Below are 23,596 nucleotides of genomic sequence, written 5' to 3'. Positions count from 1 at the left end.
TAGCAATTTTTTGATGGAATCTTTCGGGCTACTACATAGAGTATCATTCATCTATGAATAGTAAAAGTATGACTTTTTCATTGCTGATTTGGATGCCTTTTATTTCTTTATGTTGTCTGTTTGCTGAAGCTAAGACTTCTAGTACTATGTTAAATGACAGTGGTGAGATTGACATCCCTGACTTGTTCCTGACCGTAAAGGAAAACCTCTCTTTGGGAAGATATTAGCCTGTCTTTCATATATGGCCTTTATGATGAGAAATGTTCCCTCTATACCTCCTTTGTTGAGAGCTTTTATCAAGTATGGGTGCTGTACTTTATTAAATGCTTTTTTTGCATCTATTCTTGTCCTTTCTTTAATTAATGTGGTATATCACATTGATTGATTTATGAATATTGAACCATGCTTACAGCCCAGAAATAAATCCTACTTGATCATGGTGAATGATTCTTTTAAAGTACTGTTAGATTTGATTTGCTAGTATTTTGTTGAGAATTTTTGCATTCATTCATGCTCATCAGGGATGTCCTATAATTCTTTTTTTTTTAATTAAAAAATTTTTTTCTAACATTTATTCATTTTTGAGAGACAGAGAGAGATGCAAGGTGGGGAGGGGCAGAGAGAGGAGACACAGAATCTGAAGCCAGCTCCAGGCTCTCAGCTATCATCACAGACCCCACAAACCATGAGATCACAACCTGAGCCGAAGTTGGATGCTTAACCAGCTGAGCCACCCAAGAGCTTCTATAATTCTCTTTTTTTAGTGGGGTCTTCATCTGGTTTTGGTTTTGATCAAGGTAATACTGGCCTTATAGAATGAGTTTGGAAGTTTTCCTTCCATTTCTATTTTTTGGAACAGTTTGATAAAAATAAATATTAACTCTTCTTTAAATGTTTGGTAGAATTCCCCTGGGAAGCCAAGTGACCCTGAGCTTTTGTTTCTTGGGAGATTTTTGATTACTGATTCAGTTTCTTTACTGTTCATGTTTTTTATTTCTTTCTTTTTGAGTTGTGGTATTTCATCTGTATCTAGGAATTTATCCATTTCTTCCCTATTGCTCAATATGTTGACATATAATTTTTCATAGTATCCTCTTAAAATTGTTTGTATCACTGTGGTGCTGGTTGTAATTTCTCCTCTCTCATGATTTTATTTATTTGGGTCCTTTCTCTTTTCTTTTCCATAAGTGGCTTGGGGTTTATCAATTTTATTAATTCTTTCAAGAACCAGCTCCTAGTTACATTGATCTGTTGTACAGGGTTTTTTGTTTGTTTCTATGTAATTTATTTCTGCTCTAATCTTTATTATCTCCCTTCTTCTGCTGGCTTTAGGCTTCATTTCTTGCTTTTTCCAGCTCCTTTAGGTGTAAGGTTAAGTTGTATATTTGAGATTTTTCATGGTTCTTCAAGTAGTCCTGCACTGCTATTTATTCCTTTTTACAACTGCTTTTAGATTTTGGATCATAGCATTTTCATTACCATTTGTTTCCATGTATTTTTTTTTAATTTCTTCTTTAATTGCCTGGTTAACTCTTTCATTTTTAAGTAGGATGTTCTTTAACCTCCATGTATTTTTTGTCTTTCCAAATTTTTTCTTGTGGTTGACTTCAAGTTTCACAGCACTGTGGTTAGAAATTATGCATGATAGTTCATGAGTTCAAGCCTGCATCAGGCTCTATGCTAACAAATAACTCAGAGCCTGGAGCCGGCTTCAGATTCTGTGTGTGTGTCTCTCCCCCTCCCCTGCTCATGCTCTTCCTCTCTCTGTCTCTCAAAAATAAATAAATGTTATAAAAAATGTAAAAAAAAAAAAAAAAAAAAAACCAGGCATGATATGATCTCAGCCTTTTTGTACTTGTTGAGGCCTAATTTGTGACCCAGTATGTCATCTATGCAGGAGAATGTCCCACATGCACTGGAAAAGAATGTGTATGTTGCTGCTTTAGGATAAAATGTTCTGAAGATATCTGTTATTATATTATCAATGAGTTCCTTTATGTTTGTTATTAATTGTTTTATATATTTGTGTGCTTTCACATTGGGGGTATAAACATTTACAGTTGTTAGATCTTGTTGGATAGATCCATTTGTTACGATATGGTGCCCTTCTTCAACTCTTGTTACAGTCTTTGGTTTAAAATCTAGGTTGTGTGAAATAAATAATGCTACTCCAGCTTTCTTTCAATGTCCATTAGCATGATAGATGGTTCTCCATCCCCTCACTTTCAATCTGCAAGTGTCTTTAGGTCTAAAATCAGTTCCTTGTAGGCTGCATATAGACTAGTCTTCTTTTTTTCTATCCATTCTGATACCCTATATCTTTTGATTGGAACATATAGTCCATTTACATTGATAGTAATTATTGACAGATATGAGTTTAGTGCCATTGTATTATCTGTTAAGTCATTTTGGAGATTTTTCTCTGTTCTTTTCCAGTCTTTGTCAGCTTTGGTCTTTCTCTTCCATTCAGAGTGCCCTCTAATATTTCTTGCAGGGCTGGTTTAGTGGTCATAAAGTCCTTTAATTTTTGTTTGTCTGAGAAACTCTTTATCCCTTCTTCTATTCTGAATGACAGCCTTGCTGGCTAGAGCATTGCTGTCTGCATATTTTTTTCCATTCAGCACATTGCCTATGTCATGCCCTTCTGGCCTGCCAAGTTTCTTTGGAGAGATCTGCTGCTAACCTTACTTGTCTTCCCTCGTAAGTTAGGGGTTTCTTTTTTACTGCCTTTAGGATTTTTTCTTACCTCTATATTTTGTGAATTTAATTATGATATTTCTTGGTGTTTCCTATTTTTGTTGATTTTGATGAGAGTTTTCTGTGCTTCCTGGTTTTGGACGTCTGCTTACCCAGATTAGAGAAGTTTTCAGCTATGGTTTCTTCAAATAAACCTTCTGCCCCCTTTTCCCTTTCTTCTGGGACTTCCATGCTATGTATGTTTTTATGCTTTATGGACTCTCTAAGTTCCCTAAATCTGCATTTGTGATCCAAGATTTTTCTTTCTCTCTTTTTTTTCCCATAATTTTATCTTCTGTATCACTTATCCATTCCTCTGCTTCTTCTGTCCTGGTAGTCATTATATTTAGTCGGTTTTGCATCTAGGTTATATCATTTTTATTTTGTCCTGACTAGTTTTTAGGTATTTTATCTGAGTTAAGGGACTTCCTGGTGTCATCTATACTTTTCTCAAGCCCAGATAGTATACTTATGATTGTTGCTTTAAATTCTGGATCAAGCATATTATATCCTTTTTGACTAGTTCTCTGACTCTGCCCTTTTCTTGTTCTTTGTTTTGGGATGAATTCCTCTGTCTTGACATTTTATGCAGGTCTCTGTCTTCTTCTTTGTGTTAGAAACATCTGTTATGTTTCCTGCCTCTGAGAGTACTGGCTTTATAAAGAAGAGGGCATATACTGTCCAGGGCCTGACACTTCAGGAAGTGTCTCTGGTGTATGCTGTGTGCACTCTGTTGCTGTGTTTTGGCTGCTCTTTCCCTCAGGTCAGTCCTCTGTAGAGTTTCTCCTTGTCTGCGATGGGGAGTGTTTGAAGGTTTCCCAGAGTGTGATGAGTTTTAACTAGGTGCGCTATGGTCTGCTTGTTAAAAGAGACCTCATGGTATTTCCACTAGAGCTGAAGCTTTTCAGAAATCTGTGGTCAGTAGATGTGGTGCATGGCAGGGGTAGGGGTTGTGCTGGTCTTCTAGGTGAGAAGCCCACTGTGCTGTTCTCAGGCACACTTGGTAGGTGCAGGGGGCTGGGGCTTGGTGTAAGCAATTTACACCACTGTTGGTGCCGTGTTGCTTACTAAAGCTAGTTTATGCTGAGAGGCAGGGGAGAGAAGTGGCACCCACAGGCTCCTTTGTCCCTGGAAAGGCATTGTCACCTCTCAGATGTACCCCAAGAAGGGAGGATGTCCCTCCCAGTGTGTTGCACTCCATCCTCAGGTCACACCATCTGCTCCCCCAGGCTATCTGCCCTCCTTCTCCACAGGAGCCCTGCAGTGCCCTCAGGGTTCCACACCTGCCTTATTGCAGAACTCTAAAACTCCAGTCATCAAGCCCCATAGTTGTAAACTCATGAAAATCAACCCCTCTCATTTTCCCCATCCATGTCTTTGAGGAAGTGTTTTCCTTGTGCGTTCCTCTTTCTCACCTCTCTCTATGGGGCTCTCTCCTCTCTGCAGCACCTTCCATCCATTTCTCCCCCACATTACGTCTCTGCACCTCCTACTTCCCACAGTGTGGCCTTTTCTCTCTCTCTAGTTGTACAGTTTGTCCTGTCAGTCCTCAGATGGATTTCGTATATATTCAGAATGATTTGATATTTATCTAGCTGAGTTTGAGTGACCAGGCAAGCCTAGGGTCCTCCTACTACTCCAGCATCTTAGCCCCTCTCACAAAGGGAATATTTTTCAATGAAGAATATTGGTATTGCCCTTTTCCTTCATTGCTATTAATATTGTTTTTTCCGAATTCTTTGAGGATGTTCATATTCTTCTAACAAGTAAATTAAGGCAAAGGTACAAAAAGAAAAGTCTTATTAACTACTTTACCCTCACTTCACTTTACCTTCAGTACTTCCTACCCCTGGAATGTATTGTTTTCTCCTGATACATACAGACTAATACAAGTATGTACATATGTTTCGGAATGTGAACTTTTTAACATCGGCAGTTAGTGCTTCTGAATTTACAGCACAAATTCACAGAGCACAGTGGAACAGTTTGTCTCAGAATGATGTTTAGAAATTTTGAAGGTATAAACTAAGTTTAGATCTGTCTTTGTACAGACTACAAATATTTAGCCAAAAGATCAAAAGAAAAAGTGCTGTCTGTAATATTGTAAAACCTTAGAAGCAAAACAAGTAATTTTATTTTCCTGAAACTCATTATCTTTATATTAGATACTTTGCTGAACACCTGGGAACATATATAACAAGTCAAAACCGCAGGGTGAAGTTTATGTTCCATATATTTCATCCATCATATAATTGTATATGGTCTCTGTTTTTAAGTGTCTGATTAGTATAACTTCATTAAGAAGTTAGTAACTTTTCTATCCATTTTCTCATTCCTTGTATCGTCTTTGTTGTTCTTCATGTGTAAAGTAGCAAAATGTGAAGGCAGTAAAAATTTCTTTGCCCTCTTACTGGGTTGTTTTGTTTTTGTTTTTGTTTTTTTTAATCATATTACTGTGTAATTTTCTCTCAGTTCCCTTTCATGCCTCTGGAATGCCTTCCATTAAAACAGCTGTAACTCTTCAGCTTTGCACATATGCTTTATGCATGTAACCAGTCTAAATATAAATGCATATTTTCTGATATAACTATGTGGGTTTTTTTTAGTTTTTTATTTTTTTAATGCTTATTTTTGAGAGGGCAGGGGACAGAGAGAGAGGGAGGTACAGAATCTGAAGCAGACTCCAGACTCTGAGCTGTTACCACAGAGCCTGATGCAGGGCTGGAACTCACGAACCGTGAGATCATGACCTGCGCCGAAGTCAGATGTTCAACAGACTGAGCCACCTAGGCACCCCTGATATATCTGTTTTACATAAGAAGTGAAGTTAGCTAAAATGTATACAATTTGTTATAAATTTTATTATTTCAGATTTTCATATGGGTCTATAGCCGTTTGAAATAAAATATTCCAGATTTAGGAAGTGAATTTATTAGATTTTTTTGGTAATTTATTGAGGTGATGTTTGTAATTATAGTATTAAATTATAATAAGTTCATAATTTTTAGTTTAAATAGTATAAAAGCATTTAGTCTGTGTTATGGTATTCGGTTCAGTATTTTTTATATTCAGTATTTTTATTCTGTTAAAGTAAAACCCAATTTACAAACATGTTTATTTTATACTATTATTTGAATTATTTATATTGTTATTTAAATAACACTAATACTGTAGACTTGAGAAATACTAAAACAGTGTTTGACTGCTTGTAATCATTTTTCTTTTTATAGTAACACCATAGAAAATTCTCTAGACAGCCATTCAGAATATTTCACATTAAATTGTCAGAAGTTAATTTGAGAGCTATTTATTTCATTTTAGAAAGTGATATATTGAATCTCTTTATTTACTGGTTTCCAGCTGATATTTGGAATTGCAAGCATTTGGTAGATATGTTTAATAATTTTAGTTACCACTACAAGCATTTGTTGACTACATTTGTATAGCCATCTTTTGATAAAATTGAAAAAACAATATTTTTATTAAAGCTGAGTGTAAGATTTTGTGTCCCAGGGAAATCTGATACTATTCATGTATTTACTCGAAGTGCATACAAGGGAGGCGAATATTCAAACTTAATTTACCATTGCAGCTTTTTACTGTCTTGTCTGTAGCTGGGGACTTTATGTTTTGTTGTTGTTATTGTCTTATAGCATACTTAAGTGAGAATGAGTGGGGAGAAAGAAATTATGTTTCTATGGTTAATATTATAAATTAGGATTCTGTTTTTTAAGGGAGAAACACAATCGTCCCATATCTTATTTTTTTTCTTGGTTTTATAAGTAGATGGGAAATGCAGCTGTGACTATATTCTGGCAGATAAAGTGGGCATGTCCAGACTGTAAAACATTCAAGTTAGTGGCTGCTCCTAGAATATGATCAGAGAGCTGTTAAGTCTAGAGGAGGGTTTAAGCTAACTTCATTAAGTATTTTATACACACAAATACACATACACACACAAGCTCAGAAACAGAAACTGGAGACACTTGGAATAGACCTTATATTTATTCAAAAATCATCATCTTTGTTTGTCCCTTCCTAGCTTCCCACTGGGTAATATGAGTGAGAGCTGGCTACCTCAGTGCATATGGGTTGCACCATAGGAGATGAGCTACAAAATTATAAAACTTAAAGCTTATGGATAGTTGTTGCTGACACATCTGTCTATCCTCCCCTCTGATGTAGGAGTGGAGACAGAGGAAGAAAGAGGGAGAAAGGAAGGAAGAAGAGGGAGAGAAAGGAGAAGGGAGGAAAAGGACAGAAGTGAGGGAGGAGGAGAGACTGTAGACCAACTGACCCAAGGACCTTATCTTTTACTCTTGAATATAAACAAATGTCCTCTTGAAAAAGGAAGAGAAAGCCTTTACCCTGGGATATAAGCAGTTGTCTTCTTGAGAGATTAGAAAGGAGCTTCTTTCCTTTATTACCCTTAAATGGGAGAAAATGGCTCTGGGGGGAGTGGAGACATTCTCTGCCATTCTCTTTCCATCTTTTAGATGGCTGTGACCATTTTTCTAAACCAAGAACTTCAGGGAGGAATATTTTCTAGCAAGACCTAGGTTTCTGGAAAGGATATGTACTCTACTAAACCATCATAGTAAGATAGTCTGCTGTCTACTATTGCTGTCTATTTAGGGGGAAAAAAAAGAATCTAAAAAAAGAAAAAAAGTTTTCAAACTTTACCCAAATTGCATATTCTTTCTCTCCAGTAGTCTTTTTGTCCTCTTGTCCATGAACATCTCAGTTTTCTGACTATGGTATCTGATTTACTTTGTCTTGTGGCTATATTTTTGAGATCATATGAAGCAAAGGCCAGATAAGCTTAAATGGCTTAATGGATGGTCAAATTTGTGGAGAATTGAGGTATTTTACATTTGTGTTTATGAAAGTGGCCTAAAAAAATAGAGATAGTTAAGAGCCAATCTAAGACAAATTATAATTTTGTGATTTTTCCTTTATAGCAGTACAGTTTTAATTAGTCTAGCTAGTAAATTTGAGAGTATATTGGCTTAGTGTGATTTTTTTCTGCCCAAATTTTTAAAAGTATATTCTTTAGGAAGGATCTCCTCAAGTGTGTAATTTGAGAATGTTAAATGCACAGTTGGGTGTTTAAGAATTATAAATAGTGATTATTGTCTAAGAAAAGAAATGAAAAATACTGATAGAAGGTTTAAAAATACATTTTATGTCGTTATTTTATTGAAATTAGATTCAGTCCGGAACATCTTATAATGGTGAATAATAATAGGTCTTGAAGTCCAGTGGCATCTGTAGAAATGAAATTGTTAGCTTACTAATGAATTTTATTTGCATAGTAATAGACTAGCTAGTCTTGCTTAATTTACTCCACAGAATAGATGTGGCTATTTTGGGTCTGTCAATAATAAATGTCATTGCAATTTGGATTGTCATAGAGGTCAGTAAAATATTTTTCTGTGTGCAATACTATAATGTATTGAAGAAAGATTCTTTATTCTGTCTTAGCAGCCTTTATTGGATTGACCTAGGTTTAGCAATTAATTAAGTTGATCTACATCTGTACTACGGGGACTAATTAGGAGCAGTAGAGTTTGGGCCATAGATTTCAGATTTTGGACATATTTGAGAACATCTTTGACACAGCCTAAAATCAGAGTGCTTGGATTTATAGAACTTCATCATTAAATTATTTTATCATTAACTTAATCATTGCAAGTAGGTTGGCTTCAATATATGTTCCTTATTTTTTTTACTTATGTGTGTATATATCTATGTGAACTTTAAAAAAAATTTTTTTAACAGTTATTCATTTTTGAGACAGAGAGAGACAGAGCATGAATGGGGGAAGGTCAGAGAGAGAGGGAGACACAGAATCTGAAACAGGCTCCAGGCTCTGAGCTGTCAGCACAGAGCCCGACGCGGGGCTTCAACTCACGGACCGCGAGATCATGACCTGAGCCAAAGTTGGATGCCCAACCGACTTAGCCACCCAGGCGCCCCCATGTGAACTTTTAAAAATTAGTGATACTTAAAACCTTTTCATACTTACAATCAGACTGAAATTTAAAAATGGAAATAGGATTCTAGACTTACAAACTTTAAATTACTGAGAATGGTTCATGATTTAGGGTCTCTTTTTATATAGTCTATTTGACTTGGTAAGGTAAAAACTCAATGGGTAATATGCCCAGTAGAGAAACTGCTACACTTAATTTTAGCATGTGAACTATATCTGAGTCATCAATCTTAATTCTAGGTATTGAAAAGAATGATTTTTAAAACTAAGATATTAATGCCATTATTCACCAAGTATTTATTGAATATTTGCATGTTCCAGACTGTGCTGAAGACAGAAAACAGAAAGAGACATTTTGTATTAGTGTTGCTTATAATGTGACGAGGGAAACAAAGGTTAATCAAATGATTATGCATAAAGTGTAAATACACAGATTTCATAATTAACTTTCAACCACTCATTTTAGCATCTATTAATGAGTTTTGGACTCCATCATTCCTTTCATTCCACTGCATGTAAGGAAAAGCTTCTCCTCTCTCCTATTTATTATTTTTCTATTCATTTGGATTCTTATTTTACTCAAAGGGTTTATAATCCATTATGGTATTACTTACTTTGATAATCATATTAGCCCAAATTTGGCAACTGGGAGCCCCTTCAAACTGGCTTCTTAGCCCTTTTGACCTTCCCCAGTCCCAGCATTGGAATTAATCATTTCTGCAACCTGGTTCCTTTTTAGTAGAGAATGGTATTTAGAAACCAGTGAAAGTGTGGTTTTTAAAATGAACATTTTCATTGCTTTTCAAACATTTATCATCCAGAAGAATGAAAGAGATGATGAGATTTTAGAGTTTTCAAACCTTTAACAAAAAAGGAAATACAAGGCTGAACAGTTCCTTTCAACTAGAAGAGTTCCTTCTGTAGCTGTTATTTTCAGACTCCTCCAGGGTGCTCTGAGGTGCCACAGGAATTGCTCTCATGAAGTTGGGAGCAGGAAAGGTATGCTGTTTGGGAGGGAGAAATGAGATTTGGATCTCTCAGGTCCACTTCAGTAGCTTTCATCTTTTTATATATATGTTGAGCTACTACAGTAGAGTTTGTTGGAAGAAAGAATTCCACAGCCAAAATAAAGTTTTAAACCACTGTTCTGCACATTAGTTTTTCATAATTTGCATAATAAGGATTAGTAGTTTCTGTTCTTGTGGCGATACCAGGTAGACTGAATAGAATATCAATTCCATTCCATTCCATTCCATTTCATGTATGGAATATCAATTTAGCTTTTCTTGTAGGGGTGGGATTTGGTCTTCTACTTTCTCATGTATACATTAGACCTAGCAAACCAGTGGTTTTCCCTTATGGGCCTTGAATACCAACTTGAATACTAATTGGATACCCTGGCTGAAAGCACTAGCCTGTAAGTTTTCAAATGTAGTTATCTTTTACTCATCAGGCAATTGTGCCTCCTCCATCACATATATTTGCATATATGATATATATGCATATATTTGCATATATGATAAGATAGTCCTGTAGCTAAAAATGCTGCAGCACCTCTAGAAACTAGAATTGAGCCAGAAAGTAGAGGGTGCACCTTTCCAGAGTACCTTTCTCTCCAGGGCTGTGGGTCATCCTCACTAACTGTGAACTCACCACACAGAGAATTCCACAGTTCATGCTGTCTTCACTCTCCTGACCGAAATTTAGCACCCCCACCCCCCCGGGTTGGTTAATTTGTGTAAATGCTTTTTACATAAAAAACCATAACAAAATAAATTTTATAGTTTAAATCGTTTTTGCATAAATAGCAGTTATAGGTGTGTCACAAACTTCTTAACATCATGTATGATATAAAGAATATACTTCATAATCATCTTTAAATCGTAACACGACATAAATATTCTATCATTATAATTTGAATCATTGCCAAAAATCCTGTAGAAAGGATTTACTTGAAAATTAAGATGGATATTACTCATTTTTTCCCCTTAAATTATAGGTTGTACTTATTAAACCATCCATTTATCATCTCCTGATCAGGTACCATATAATTTTATTCCAGATGGAAGGTATTTTAAAGACATTTAATAGTTCATTATTATGTTTATTTTATCATTGAATTTATGAAAGTTCATTAGTCCACATTTTTATTACAGGTGACAAAACTAAACCTAATAATGTGCCCAAAGTCAGAAATCTAATAAGCTTTGCAATTACAACCAAAACCTGGCCTTTTTACCACCCTTTCAGTGCAAAATTGGCATTTTCATTTAACCTGTTATTGCCCTGCCAAGAGAAGAGAATGCAGAGAATATGCTTTTAAATTCCACCTGGAAAAATCTGGCCTCAGGAAATCATCAGTAATATGTATGAAAAATCTATGGCAACCCAGTGACTTTCAGTGATAAAATTTTTTAAAACATTCTTTTCAGAAAGTATATGATCTTTCAATTATTATAAAATATTTTTTCACATCTTCAAGAGACAGATGCCAACATATTCCTTTTCAATTATTTCAAGTTTCTCAGTAATTACAGTTCAAATTGATACATCTTTGAAAATATAATGTAAAGTCATATTAAACTATATAATCAAGGTGAAAACACTTTAGTCGCAAGGCCTATACACATTTCCATGATTTCCAGTCATTTCTTCAACAAATTCTCTTCAGTACATTCTTTTTAAAAAAAAATTTTTTTAACATTTATTTATTTTTGAGACAGAGAGAGACAGAGTGTGAGTCGGGGAGGGGCAGAGAGGGAGACACAGAATCTGAAGCAGGCTCCAGGTTCCGAGCTGTCAGCACAGAGCCTGACACAGGTCTCAAACTCACAAACCGCGAGATCATGACCTGAGCTGAAGTTGGACACCCAACCGACTGAGCCACCCAGGCCCCCTAGTACATTCTTTTTATATTAAAAAAATAATAATAAAGAATACAAATTAAACTATATCAAATCATAATAACTATCATTTGTGGAAACAGCATTGAGAACTAGTGATGTTTAGCTGAAGAAAGCACAGTCATACTGGAGGTATGGTAGAATTTTTCAAATGTTTGAAGAATTGTTATGTGTGAAAACAAGTGCATTTATTTCCTGTTGCCTTAGAGAACAATACTGACCTTGGTCCCAGGGAGTGGGATGTGTGGGGATCAGATTTGGGATGAATATAAGGAAAACCTTTGTAAAACTAGACTTTTTTCTTACTGAATGGACCACTTTTTATATGCTGGTCCTACTGAATGGACCACATTTTCCAGATACTTTCTAATTACTGTTTGTTGTCTCTACATGACCCTTGTAAGGCAGGTACCATATTTTCTCCATTTTACAGGTAAAAACTGAAGCATGGGTAAATTTGCCAAAGCTTATCTGCTATACAGATGCTGAGTTATGATTCAAACAAAGGTCTAAAACACTGTTGGTATTCAAAATAAGACTAAAATATGTTGTATAGGTTACAACATATATGTTATATGTTGTATATATGTTGTATGTACATACATGTTATATGTTGTATAACATATATATATGTTATATGTTATATGTTGTATAGTTTGACATCAGGTAAGAGTTTTGTCTAGATTGGTAAGAATGTTTTCCTAAACAAAAACATTAGTTTGAGTATATCTTAAACTTAAGTAATATTAATATTACTATTAATATTCTTGATTTTTAATGAACAAGTAATATTAATATTCTTGATGTTTTGCTTTGTATTGTATAAAAAAACTAGAAGAAAATTATAACATGCTTAAGACCATTTTAATGCATAAAATTCACTTTCATTAATAGCATATACAATATTGTTACTTGTTTATAAATATAGTGAATAAGTTGTAAAAATGAATTTAGATTTCAAATTATTCAAGGCATAAATGTATATGGTACACTTATGAACAAGATTTGAATTAAGAATTTATAGGGGCGCCTGGGTGGCTCAGTCAGTGAAGCGGCCAACTTCGGCTCAGGTCATGATCTCGTGGTCCTTGAGTTCTAGCACCGCGTCAGGCTCTGTGCTGACAGCTCAGAGCCTGGAGCCTGCTTCATATTCTGTGTCTCCCTCTCTCTGACCCTCCCCTGTTCATGCTCTGTCTCTCCCTGTCTCAAAAATAAATAAACGTTAAAAAATTTAAAAACAAAAAAAGAATTTATAGATAATTTATTCAAGCATCAGTTGGATAACATAAATTGTATTACCTTTAAAAGATATGTATGCTAGTGGAAAAATAGATATCCCTTGTCTAAAAAAAAGTACATACATATGCTTAATATCTAAGAAAGCATTATTTTTAAGTTAAAGAAAAAGCTTATAGGAAAGGGAAGTGCATTCAAAGTACTATTTTGAAATTTTAAAAACTGTTGTCTTAATATTTTAGACTCTGCTGAAATAGAACTGTCTTATGCTTCTAAGTATATTGTACGGTGTCGTGATGTATGGCGAATTGATTGTAAGATTATATTTTTTATAGTGGACTTAGCTACAAAAATGATAATTTATTTTTGCTGTCATAGTGTGTAATGTACATTAAGTTCTCCAACTTTGTTTTGTTATTATACATTTTGATAACAGGTATCTTTTAGGGTTTAGAAAATGTAAAGTATCGTGGATTTCTTTTAACCAAATATAGCATTTAAAGCTCCCTACAACTCAAACATAGAAATTATAAATATTAAAAATTATTCCTTTAAAGAAATTGATGAAGAATATATTTCACTTTCAGGGTAATGCCCTAAATATAATTCAGTAATGATAACCTGAATCCATTTATCACTTAAAAGCTTAGGTTTCTTGAGAAGAACTGCAGATTCGCAGCGTGAGAGTCCAGAGGTGGCTCTAAATTGCTGAGCGTAGATCTAATTACACAGCTTGGAGCTGCGGAACCACTTCTCTCTACTCCAGATTACTTTTCTGGGTTTATTTGCATAATTTGATGCATGAAGACTAGTCAGTGAATTATACAGTTTTCTATATAGGTAGGACAAGGTAAATTAACCCTATTTGAGGTAGTTTGTATTTTCATGGTACATCTGATAAACATTTAACCACATCATTTTAAACTAAAAAATATGTTTTAGTAGTTTAGTTGCTTGTCAGGAATATCGGATAATAAATGCTAGTTGTTATAGACATAATTAATAAAATAGACAATTTTAAAATTTATTATTTTAGCCCTATTTTCAGGGCTGAACTGTTACTTTTAGCAATAATAGTTTTCTGGATGTAATCCAGATATAGTAGTGTCAAATTTTCTACCATTATAAAATATAAGAATGCTTTCTTTATTCATGTCCATTAGTAGGACATATTTTTCGTTAATGAATATGATTAATTTGATTCATTATAAATGTAGGTAGCTTTGATTTAGGAACTGTCTTTGACTTCAAAGACCAAAAAAAATTTTTAAGATGCTCTCAAATTAGCTTATTTTAGAAGTTGTTTCTTAAATCACAAATTTTGAACTTTGCAATGGCATTAAAATACATACACATGTAGCTTTACAACAGTATGAAATGACTAACCAGTACCAATTTTAGTTTATTAAATATCAGTGAAATGTTTGCTAATAAATTTTTTAAAACAATCCAGGAAAATCAACTATCTGGTTGGAATATTGGAAGTTAGCTTGATACCCCACATTGTAATAAATGTATCTGTGAAAGTATTAACTCAGCCCATATCTTATTATAATTTATAAACTTTTACATTCAAACTTCTCATAAATATTTAAAAAAATAAATGCTTTTTGTGAAAATGGGTATTTTCTAACATTGGAATTTCAGCTATCATTTATTAAGTACCTACTGATTGAATCATAGTTGGGAGAGTGGTACAGGGGATGACAAGGAGACCTCAAAATTAGTAAGATGTAAACTTGCCCTTAGGGAGCACCCAAGGAGGGAATATAACTTGATGGAAAGAAAGTAGGCTTTCCAATGAGGCTAATTCCCTATTCTGTTCTTGAATGAGTAGCAAGTTATTAAAATTCTGAGCTTCGCTTTTCTCATCTATAAAACACTAATAGTGTTGTTAGTAGTAAGATAGAGAACTATGCATCACACCTAGTACTGGGCTGGGCATGTCATAAGCATTTAATCATGTATTTTATTATTATTTTATTATTAGTCCTAGTAGTTCACGACAGTGAAGAAACATATATATATTGAGATTTACAGAAGGCACAAGTATGAACAAAGTGCTGTGGGAATGATTAATTTCCCTAGAGAGAATAGAGGTGAATCATTAGAACTAGGTTTAAAGGTGTGTAGAATTTCCACAGATAAATTTGGCAGTAAGTAAAGAGAAAAATGAGTAACAGCCTGGAAATATACGGCCGTTCAAATGCATGGAGGTTTTGAACAGCAAAAAGAATTTAGAGAGATGACACCAGAAGGCCAGTAATGAAGAAACTTGAAATATCATGACTTTTAAGTCAAGTAATTTGTTGACTTTAAGGAAGGACCTCTATTAATTTTTTAATTATGCTTTTCTTTTTCCTTTCCTTTCTTTGTTGTTGTTTCTGTTTCTTCCCATAGTTGTTTGTGTAATTAATAGCAGCTTCTGTGTTCCCCATCTTCTCAGATTCCATTCTTTTATCATAGTAACTAAGTAAAGGCTCCAAAAGCAAAAGGGACCGGTGCTGGGCTGCCCACTGTCATGTCCCCAGTGCCAGTCATGTAATTGTTGGATAATGGCAGACTTGCAAAGTTGCTATGTCAAGCATAAAAATAACTAAAAATAAAAGGTAGTCAGTGATAAATGTTTAAGAGGAGGAGCACATGAATTCGTTAGATGCTCAAGAGAATAATATATCTCTTATATATGGAAGCATCAGGGAAATTTTTATTTTAATTTAACCATATTAGTAACATCCATCTCCCCACATTAGGTAAAAGGCTTCTTTTATTTTTCTTAAAGAAATTTTATGAACTTGTACTAACTTTTCAAGCAGTTCATTGGCTGCAAAGCTATATTTTAAAATGTTTAAATCAAAGTTCCCTTTTATAAGATCTGTCTCCAACTGTCATACTCATTCTTAGGAATACCTCTCTACTCTTTTGCTCATCTCGACTCTTCATAAAAAACAGAGCACCCCCCTGTTTCAAATTAACCCCACCCTTTAAATTTTTTTCCTGTTCATTATCGTATCAGTTTACAATGATAAAATCATCTCTGGCTTTTCCTATCTTTTGTCTACAGTTGTCTTTTAAATACTTCCTTGAGTCATATTTTCTTTATCATCATATATGATGTATATTTCTTTATAAAAATCCACATTTTGCACAATGATAGCCTTCTCTCTATTCAGTTTAAAAACTTTCTCTAACACAAAAATAATTTATTAAGTACACACTTTTAGTGTTATCATTTTTTTCTGAGTCTTGAATCAATTTTATATCTTAATATATATTTTATAATGAGGTTGTATTTTGCTTTTCCAGATATTCCTGCTCCTGTGTCCATATGTCTGTTTCTGCCAAAAATCTGTATTTACCACCCTTTAGATTTATTCTCTGTACCTTTGACCTCTGTATACTTTACCTTGAAATGCTATTTATTTTCTTCTACAAGAATACCTGTTTTTCTTAAAGCATTTCCAAGTACTCTAAAAAAATAAATAAATAAATTTGTCACTTAGATCAGAAGTACCACCATCACTGACCTTGTAAGTACGTTTAATATGTTAAATATGTTTCCTTCAAGTTTTTACTTTGACGCCATAAATCCCTTAGCAATAAAATAATCATATCAAATATACTAGTACAGTAGTATATTATACATGTACTCTTCTTTTTAAAATGTGTATTTATTTTTGAGAGAGAGAGAGGTGCAGAGAGAGAATCTTAAGCAGGCTCCACGCTCAGCTCAGTGGAGCTCAGTCCCGCAACCCTGGGATCATGACCTGAGCTGAAACCAAGAATCAGATCCATAACCAATTGAGCCACCCAGGCACCCCTATATATATACTCTTATAATCTCATTGCCATCGTTGATCATTTCTCCTGTTCAATATAATTTCTATTGTAAAACTATTAGGGCTTATTTCAGTGGGTAAGACAAACAATACAGAGTATACAAAGGAAACATCTTTTTATCCTCCCCACTCCCATTTTCATTTTGGGAGGTATTTAAGTTGGTGGATGTCCATCTAGAGCTCTAATTTTAAGCACACATACATCCTTTACATATATACTTAGAATAATACTATGAAAATTGTTCTTCAACATGTTTTTCTTTTCCACTTAGCACTGTATTATGGGCATCCTTCAGATCTGTGTGTCTGTATTTGTGACAGCAAAATCCAGTGATGTTTGTGCCTACTATTGGATTACCAGAGCCACACAGTGCTACTGAAGTTCACCACCTTTTCAAAAGTTTATGACTGGGGCACCTGGGTGGCTTAGTCTGTTAAGTGTCCAACTTTGGTTCAGGTCATGATTTCACAGTTTGTAAGTTCGAGCCCCACATCGGGCTCTGCACTGATAGTGCAGAGCCTGCCTGGGATTCTCTCTCTCCCTCTCTCTGCCCCTCACCCACTTGCATGCATGCACTCTCTCTCTCTCTTTCTAAATAAATAAAAATGTTTATGCCTGTTTTTACGTCCTTGTCTATGATTTTCTCAGAAGCCACAGAGAAAAATGCTGATAGATTTAAGAAAAATAACTGTTTCCATTCTAACCAAGATTCCATAAACAAAGTCAACAGATAAAGTGTAGACTAGGACAAAATATTTGCAATATAGAAAAAGACAAAGCATATTATCTTCTTCCATCTACAAAGAATGCCTAGCAAATTGATAAGAAAAACATCTCCAATAATAAAATAGATAATACTCAGAAAAAGGAAATAGTTAAATGAATAGTCATATATATTTGACCCAACAATTTCACTCTATAAAATTATCAAAAGATATATTCACAAATTTGTGAAATGGCTTGTGAACAGTTATTTGACAACATTGCTTTAAATAACAAAGATTGGAATCAACATAAATGTCCATCAGACAAGGACTGGTTAATTAAGTTATGGTATTTCTAAGTAGCATTACAATGCAGATGTAAAAAGTACACGAAGAAACTGTGTGCTGATGTGAAAAGATCTTCAGGTGATCTGAGTGTGTTCAGCTATCCAGCACTGGCAGGCCTAAAATGAGAACTCTGTAATTACTTGTAGCATCCCTCCACAGATGTCTCTTGGGTACACAGCCTGCAGAACCAGACCTTTTAAAATTGCATTTACCTGATAACACAGATGTGGTAACATGGCCATGCCAATCAAAACTATTTTGTGCCTACATGCTCTTGTGTTACATAAATATATCTGAAACGCATCTGTTGTGGCACTCCCCGTTAGAACTACAAAACACAGAAAATGATTTGGCTGTGCTCTCCATCCTCCCAAAGATATTGGAATGTTCTAAATGGGTGGAGGAGAAGGGTTTTTTTTGTTTTTGTTTTTGTTTTTGTTTTTTATTTTTTTATTTTTTTATTTTTTTTTCAATATATGAAATTTATTGTCAAATTGGTTTCCATACAACACCCAGTGCTCATCCCAAAGGTGCCCTCCTCAATACCCATCACCCACCCTCCCCTCCCTCCCACCCCCCATCAACCCTCAGTTTGTTCTCAGTTTTCAACAGTCTCTTATGCTTTGGCTCTCTCCCACTCTAACCTCTTTTTTTTTTTTTCCTTCCCCTCCCCCATGGGTTTCTGTTAAGTTTCTCAGGATCCACATAAGAGTGAAACCATATGGTATCTGTCTTTCTCTGTATGGCTTATTTCACTTAGCATCACACTCTCCAGTTCCATCCACGTTGCTACAAAAGGCCATATTTCATTCTTTCTCATTGCCACGTAGTATTCCATTGTGTATATAAACCACAATTTCTAAAGCAAGGGAATTAAAAGCAAAAATGAATTACTGGGACCTTATGAAGATAAAAAGTTTCTGCACAGCAAAGGAAACAGCCAACAAAACTAAAAGGCAACCAACGGAATGGGAAAAGATACTTGCAAATGACATATTAGACAAAGGGCTAGTATCCAAAATCTATAAAGAGCTCACCAAACTCCACACCCGAAAAACAAATAACCCAGTGAAGAAATGGGCAGAAAACATGAATAGACACTTCTCTAAAGAAGACATCCGGATGGCCAACAGGCACATGAAAAGATGCTCAACGTCGCTCCTCATCAGGGAAATACAAATCAAAACCACACTCAGATATCACCTCACACCAGTCAGAGTGGCCAAAATGAACACATCAGGAGACTTATAGATGCTGGAGAGGATGTGGAGAAACGGGAACCCTCTTGCCCTGTTGGCGGGAATGCAAATTGGTGCAGCCGCTCTGGAAAGCAGTGTGGAGGTTCCTCAGAAAATTAAAAATAGACCTACCCTATGACCCAGCAATAGCACTGCTAGGAATTTACCCAAGGGATACAGGAGTACTGATGCATAGGGGCACTTGTACCCCAATGTTTATAGCAGCACTCTCAACAATAGCCAAATTATGGAAAGAGCCTAAATGTCCATCAACTGATGAATGTTTTTGTTTTTTAACTTACAGTTGGATGGATGACTTGATGCAGGGCTTTCAGCTTTTGATGCAACATGCATCCAAATCACCTGCAGGGCTTGTTGAACCAGATTGCTGGGCCCCATCTTTGGAGTTACTGACTCAGACCTGGTATTGGACTGTTAGTTTGTAGTTCTGATAGGGTTACAGGGGATGCTGCTGCTGCTGTTGTGGGGACCATGCACTTTCAGAATTTGTTTAGGTCATTAGGACTTAATTCTCTTGAGGAACCCAGGTTAAGAAAGTTGGAAAGAATTGAGAGCAAGCCACGTTATAGGCTGTGCCAGTTAGAATGAAAGCATAAATGTCTAGGACATAAAACTTCTCACCCTCAGGCCTCATTCTTTAACCCTTGCAAGAACAAATACCCTATATTAAAGAATGTCATTCCTCAGCGACATTTTCCATGGAACATCTGTCTGCCATGTTGTCTATGTTTTTCAGATATTTCCTGCCCAGTCTTCCTTCTTAGTGGAAATTTCTAGGAAACAGTCTTTGATTCAACATTTCACAGTTAATCCTTGCCCTCTTTCCTCCTGTTTTCAGATAATCTCAGGTTTAAATATTCCTTTTATTTTTTTACTTCCCATTCATCTTGCACAACACCTTCACAAAAGTTGTTAAAGGATAAGTGGTCTTTTAAATTATTTTGTGTGGTGTTGGATACATACACACTTGCATAAATGAGGAATAAATAGTTAATATAGGTGTCAATTTATAACAGTCATTTACTGATCTCACCATTTAGTCTTTTAGGCCAAATTCATTTTATTGTTTATTACCCCTTCAGTCGTGTTGATACTAACTAGTTCTGACAGAGTTTTCTAAAGTTCCTGTAGAAAGAGTGTTAGCATCTCCTTGGAACATGTTAGAAATGCAAAGTCTTGGCTTGCCCCAGACCTACTTAATCTGAAAGGGTGGTGGAGGATAGGAGCAGCAGTTGTGTTTTTAATAAGCCTTCTGAGTGATTTCGAAGTATTCTAGAGTTTGAGAGCTATTGCTTTACTAAATGCAGTGTTTTCACTGACATTATATACTTCTATTTTTATAATAATCCCGTGACACTAGTGACTATCTGTGGACTGGAGGAAATAAGAATCAAAGAGATTTTTTTGTTTTTTCTAAATCACATTGCTCTTTAATAATGCTTCTAAGTAGAATTTTGGGAATTTTTCAAATAACATGTCCTTCTTTCCTTTGAATACACCAAAACAATATGAGTTACCTAAGCATTCTAGTTTTTTGAATGATGATTTATCTGAGCTTTCATTCTTTCATTACTTTTAATCGTCATCTCATGTGAAGAACAGATCTTTGGCAAAGCAAATAACAGAGCCAGAACTCAAATTCACTTTCTTTCCTAGTCCAGGACTGATTTCATTTTGTATATTTAAAATAAATGGCTTTTTAAACTAAAAACAAATATAATATTTTTAAATGTATTAATCTAACAAATGTCAAGTAAAAATGTAAACTGTTTTATAAAGCAATTAAAATTTACCAGTGTTGTTGGCTTGAATCTATTGTTGTAATCTTATTTTAATGGCATATGCCCATTTAACTGCTGTTTGGTTACCAGTAGTGTTTAAGATTAATTTGGAGCTATTTCTGCCAAATGAAACAGTGCTGTCCTCTCTGTTATAATTTTCATATGAGTCTATTTAAATTAATTAACCAAATTAACAAACCATAAAATCAAGTATGTTATAGGACCTTAAACCTTGTAATGGCTTCTGTTGGAGCCTCTAAACAGAAAATTCTTAATAATAAAAAGTTTATTTTACTGAACAAGGAGTGATGGATCATTTAATAAAAAGAAATTGCCACTTTAAGTTGTAACTAATATTTCTCTTGGCTGCAGTAGAAAATAATTTGCAAAATGATAAGTTGACAAGTCAGAATGAAATAATTAATGAAGATTTAGGGTCATATTTTATTTTCCCTTATGTTCTTCATATCAACAGGATTTGCATAATGTGGTATTTGAATTATGGAGAATAGAAATCCGGTTGCATTATAAAAACCCATCTGGGAAATGATCTTGGGGCTCTACTGGTTATATGAAATACCTTCATATTTCCTAATATTTCATTTATATAGGTAAATAAACATAGGTTATTACGGAATTTTTAAAATCATCTCTGTAGTGGTGGTTTTATATATGTTTCCTTTTAAACTTGTTTTAACTCAGAAGAAGAAAACTAAGTTGGTGGTCATTATTAACCAATTTCACACAGTAGTGCAGTGGTCATCTCAAAAGTTGTTAATAATTCAATTTTTAGACCTCATCCCTAGATATTCTTACTCAGTTGGTTTTAGGGGAGGACCCAGAAATCTATTTTGATGAGCACCAGCAGTGATTCTGATGAAGAGGTCCTTGGCACTCAGTGTAAGAAACTTTTGAACGAGAACATACTTCTTCAAGCTAACACACTAAAATTACCAAGGATAAATATTTTAAATACTACTCCATCCATCCTGTACCCTGCTTCTGTAGCCAGGTAGGGCTGATTACTAGTGATTCTTTCTCATCAACAGTAGTATAGCCATTCTGAGCCTTGGAACATATGTATCGTATCCCCGGTGCTCAGTACATTGTTTGGTACTCAGTAGGTACTATGTAAATACAGTGCAATGGATGAACAAAGGAGACCCACCAGCTCCATGTTTAGCATTCCTGTGTTATCCATGCTCCATGTGTTACTGTTTTCTCTGCCTCCTTAAGTTGTACATGCCTTTTACGTATGAACCATGTCTTGTTCATTTTTATATTTCTTCTTTTAACAGTATGATACATGGCTGCTAAATACTTCATAAAAATATTTTGTGCTTAAATACATCATACTAGATTGTCATCTCTATGAGGGCAGGGACTTTGGCCTCTCTTTTTTACAGTTTTCTCAGGGCTTGATAGTAATTTTCAGAATTCTCAGAAACATTTGAATGAATTAATTAATTAATTAATTAAAAATAATTTCATTTTAAATGATATTTTCTTAAATTTAATGTTAGGGGTTAGTGAAGCTGTGTGCGTGATAAACCTTAATTTTATATAAGAGGAAAAATCTGCCTTTTTAAAAAGAAACTCGCAGTTGAAAAACTTTTTACAAGAGACAGAATGGTAGAAGATGAGAGATTCTGAACTGGTGAAGCTTCAACAGGGCATTATAGTTAACAGAATTTTATATCTAACTTAGTATTAAACAACTTATGTCAATAATGCTGAAAAATGTTACACTGAGCTTAAATGACAGTCTCTTGACATCCTATGAAATAAAGACATTTCCCCAGAAAGCTAGCAAACCTATCAAAATCAGACTTTTTTGTTTGTTTGTTTGTTTTTTGTAGTTGAAAATAAGGAAAACAGAAGACTTTTCCAAGTATTCATGAAACTTAATGAAATAAATTTTATTAGTATGCTCTTTAGAGAGATTCTTAGCACATTTTTTTAAAAAACACGTTAGTATCAGCACATAAGTTAGAACTCTGACATAGTATAAAAGCTGAAGCTTTACATCCTTAATGGCTGTGATTAACTAATGTTAAATCTCTCTAGGTGACTTGTGATACTTGTTTTATTGTCTCTAAACGCTTCAGGAGTTTTTCATTGAGGAACTTTGGGTCTTCTCCAGATGATCTACCCTCATTGACTTTGAACACATTCCAAAAGAATATTAGTAATTTAAGCATTCCAATTTCTTTGGTGATTATTAACTATGATTTTACTCTACTCTGAATTTTAATTGATGTGCCATATGTGGAACAGTTTCTTTGACAGGGTTGTAGATGTAAGATGATTATGGGTAAATTAAACACTGTGCGCTCTAGATCTTTGTCAGTCTGTCTCCTTTCTGGCCAAATCCCAGGCTTCCCTCCCCTTTTCACTTTTACTCATTATCAAAATGACCTTCTCTTTTATTTAGGGAAGCTAGCATGAGTCTATCCTTTCCCTGACTAAAACCAATCAGTTGCATATTTTTCTAAATGTGTACCATGAAAATAAGACCAAAGTTCTAGCCTCTGGGAAAATATAATTAAGAGATAAATATGGAGAAATATTGAGGGAAAAGCAAGAATTACGACCTCCGTGTTGTTGAGGCCTACGGGGCATACCATGGTAACTCCAGAGAGATTGAGAGGTCTCAGTTTGGTTGGAAGCTGGGGTTAGAATTTGTCTTAATTCACCCAAAGCACCCACACTGCTGATTGTCCTTAGGTTGTATGTTTAGGACTATAATTAAAATGTCAGAATTACCTGACATTTTCATCATATAAAATTCAAA

General features: G+C 34.7%; 1 protein-coding gene across 1 annotated transcript in view; it reads left to right on the top strand.

Annotated features, from left to right (window-relative positions):
- Positions 1 to 23,596, top strand: part of ASCC3 (activating signal cointegrator 1 complex subunit 3) — a 353,465-nt gene that overhangs the window by 165,878 nt on the left and 163,991 nt on the right. The window lies entirely within an intron of this gene.

The sequence above is a fragment of the Panthera tigris genome, chromosome B2, assembly GCF_018350195.1.
Source record: "Panthera tigris isolate Pti1 chromosome B2, P.tigris_Pti1_mat1.1, whole genome shotgun sequence".
NCBI lineage: Eukaryota > Metazoa > Chordata > Mammalia > Carnivora > Felidae > Panthera > Panthera tigris.
Note: the sequence above shows the minus strand (reverse complement) of the source record. Positions and strands in the feature narration are given on the sequence as shown.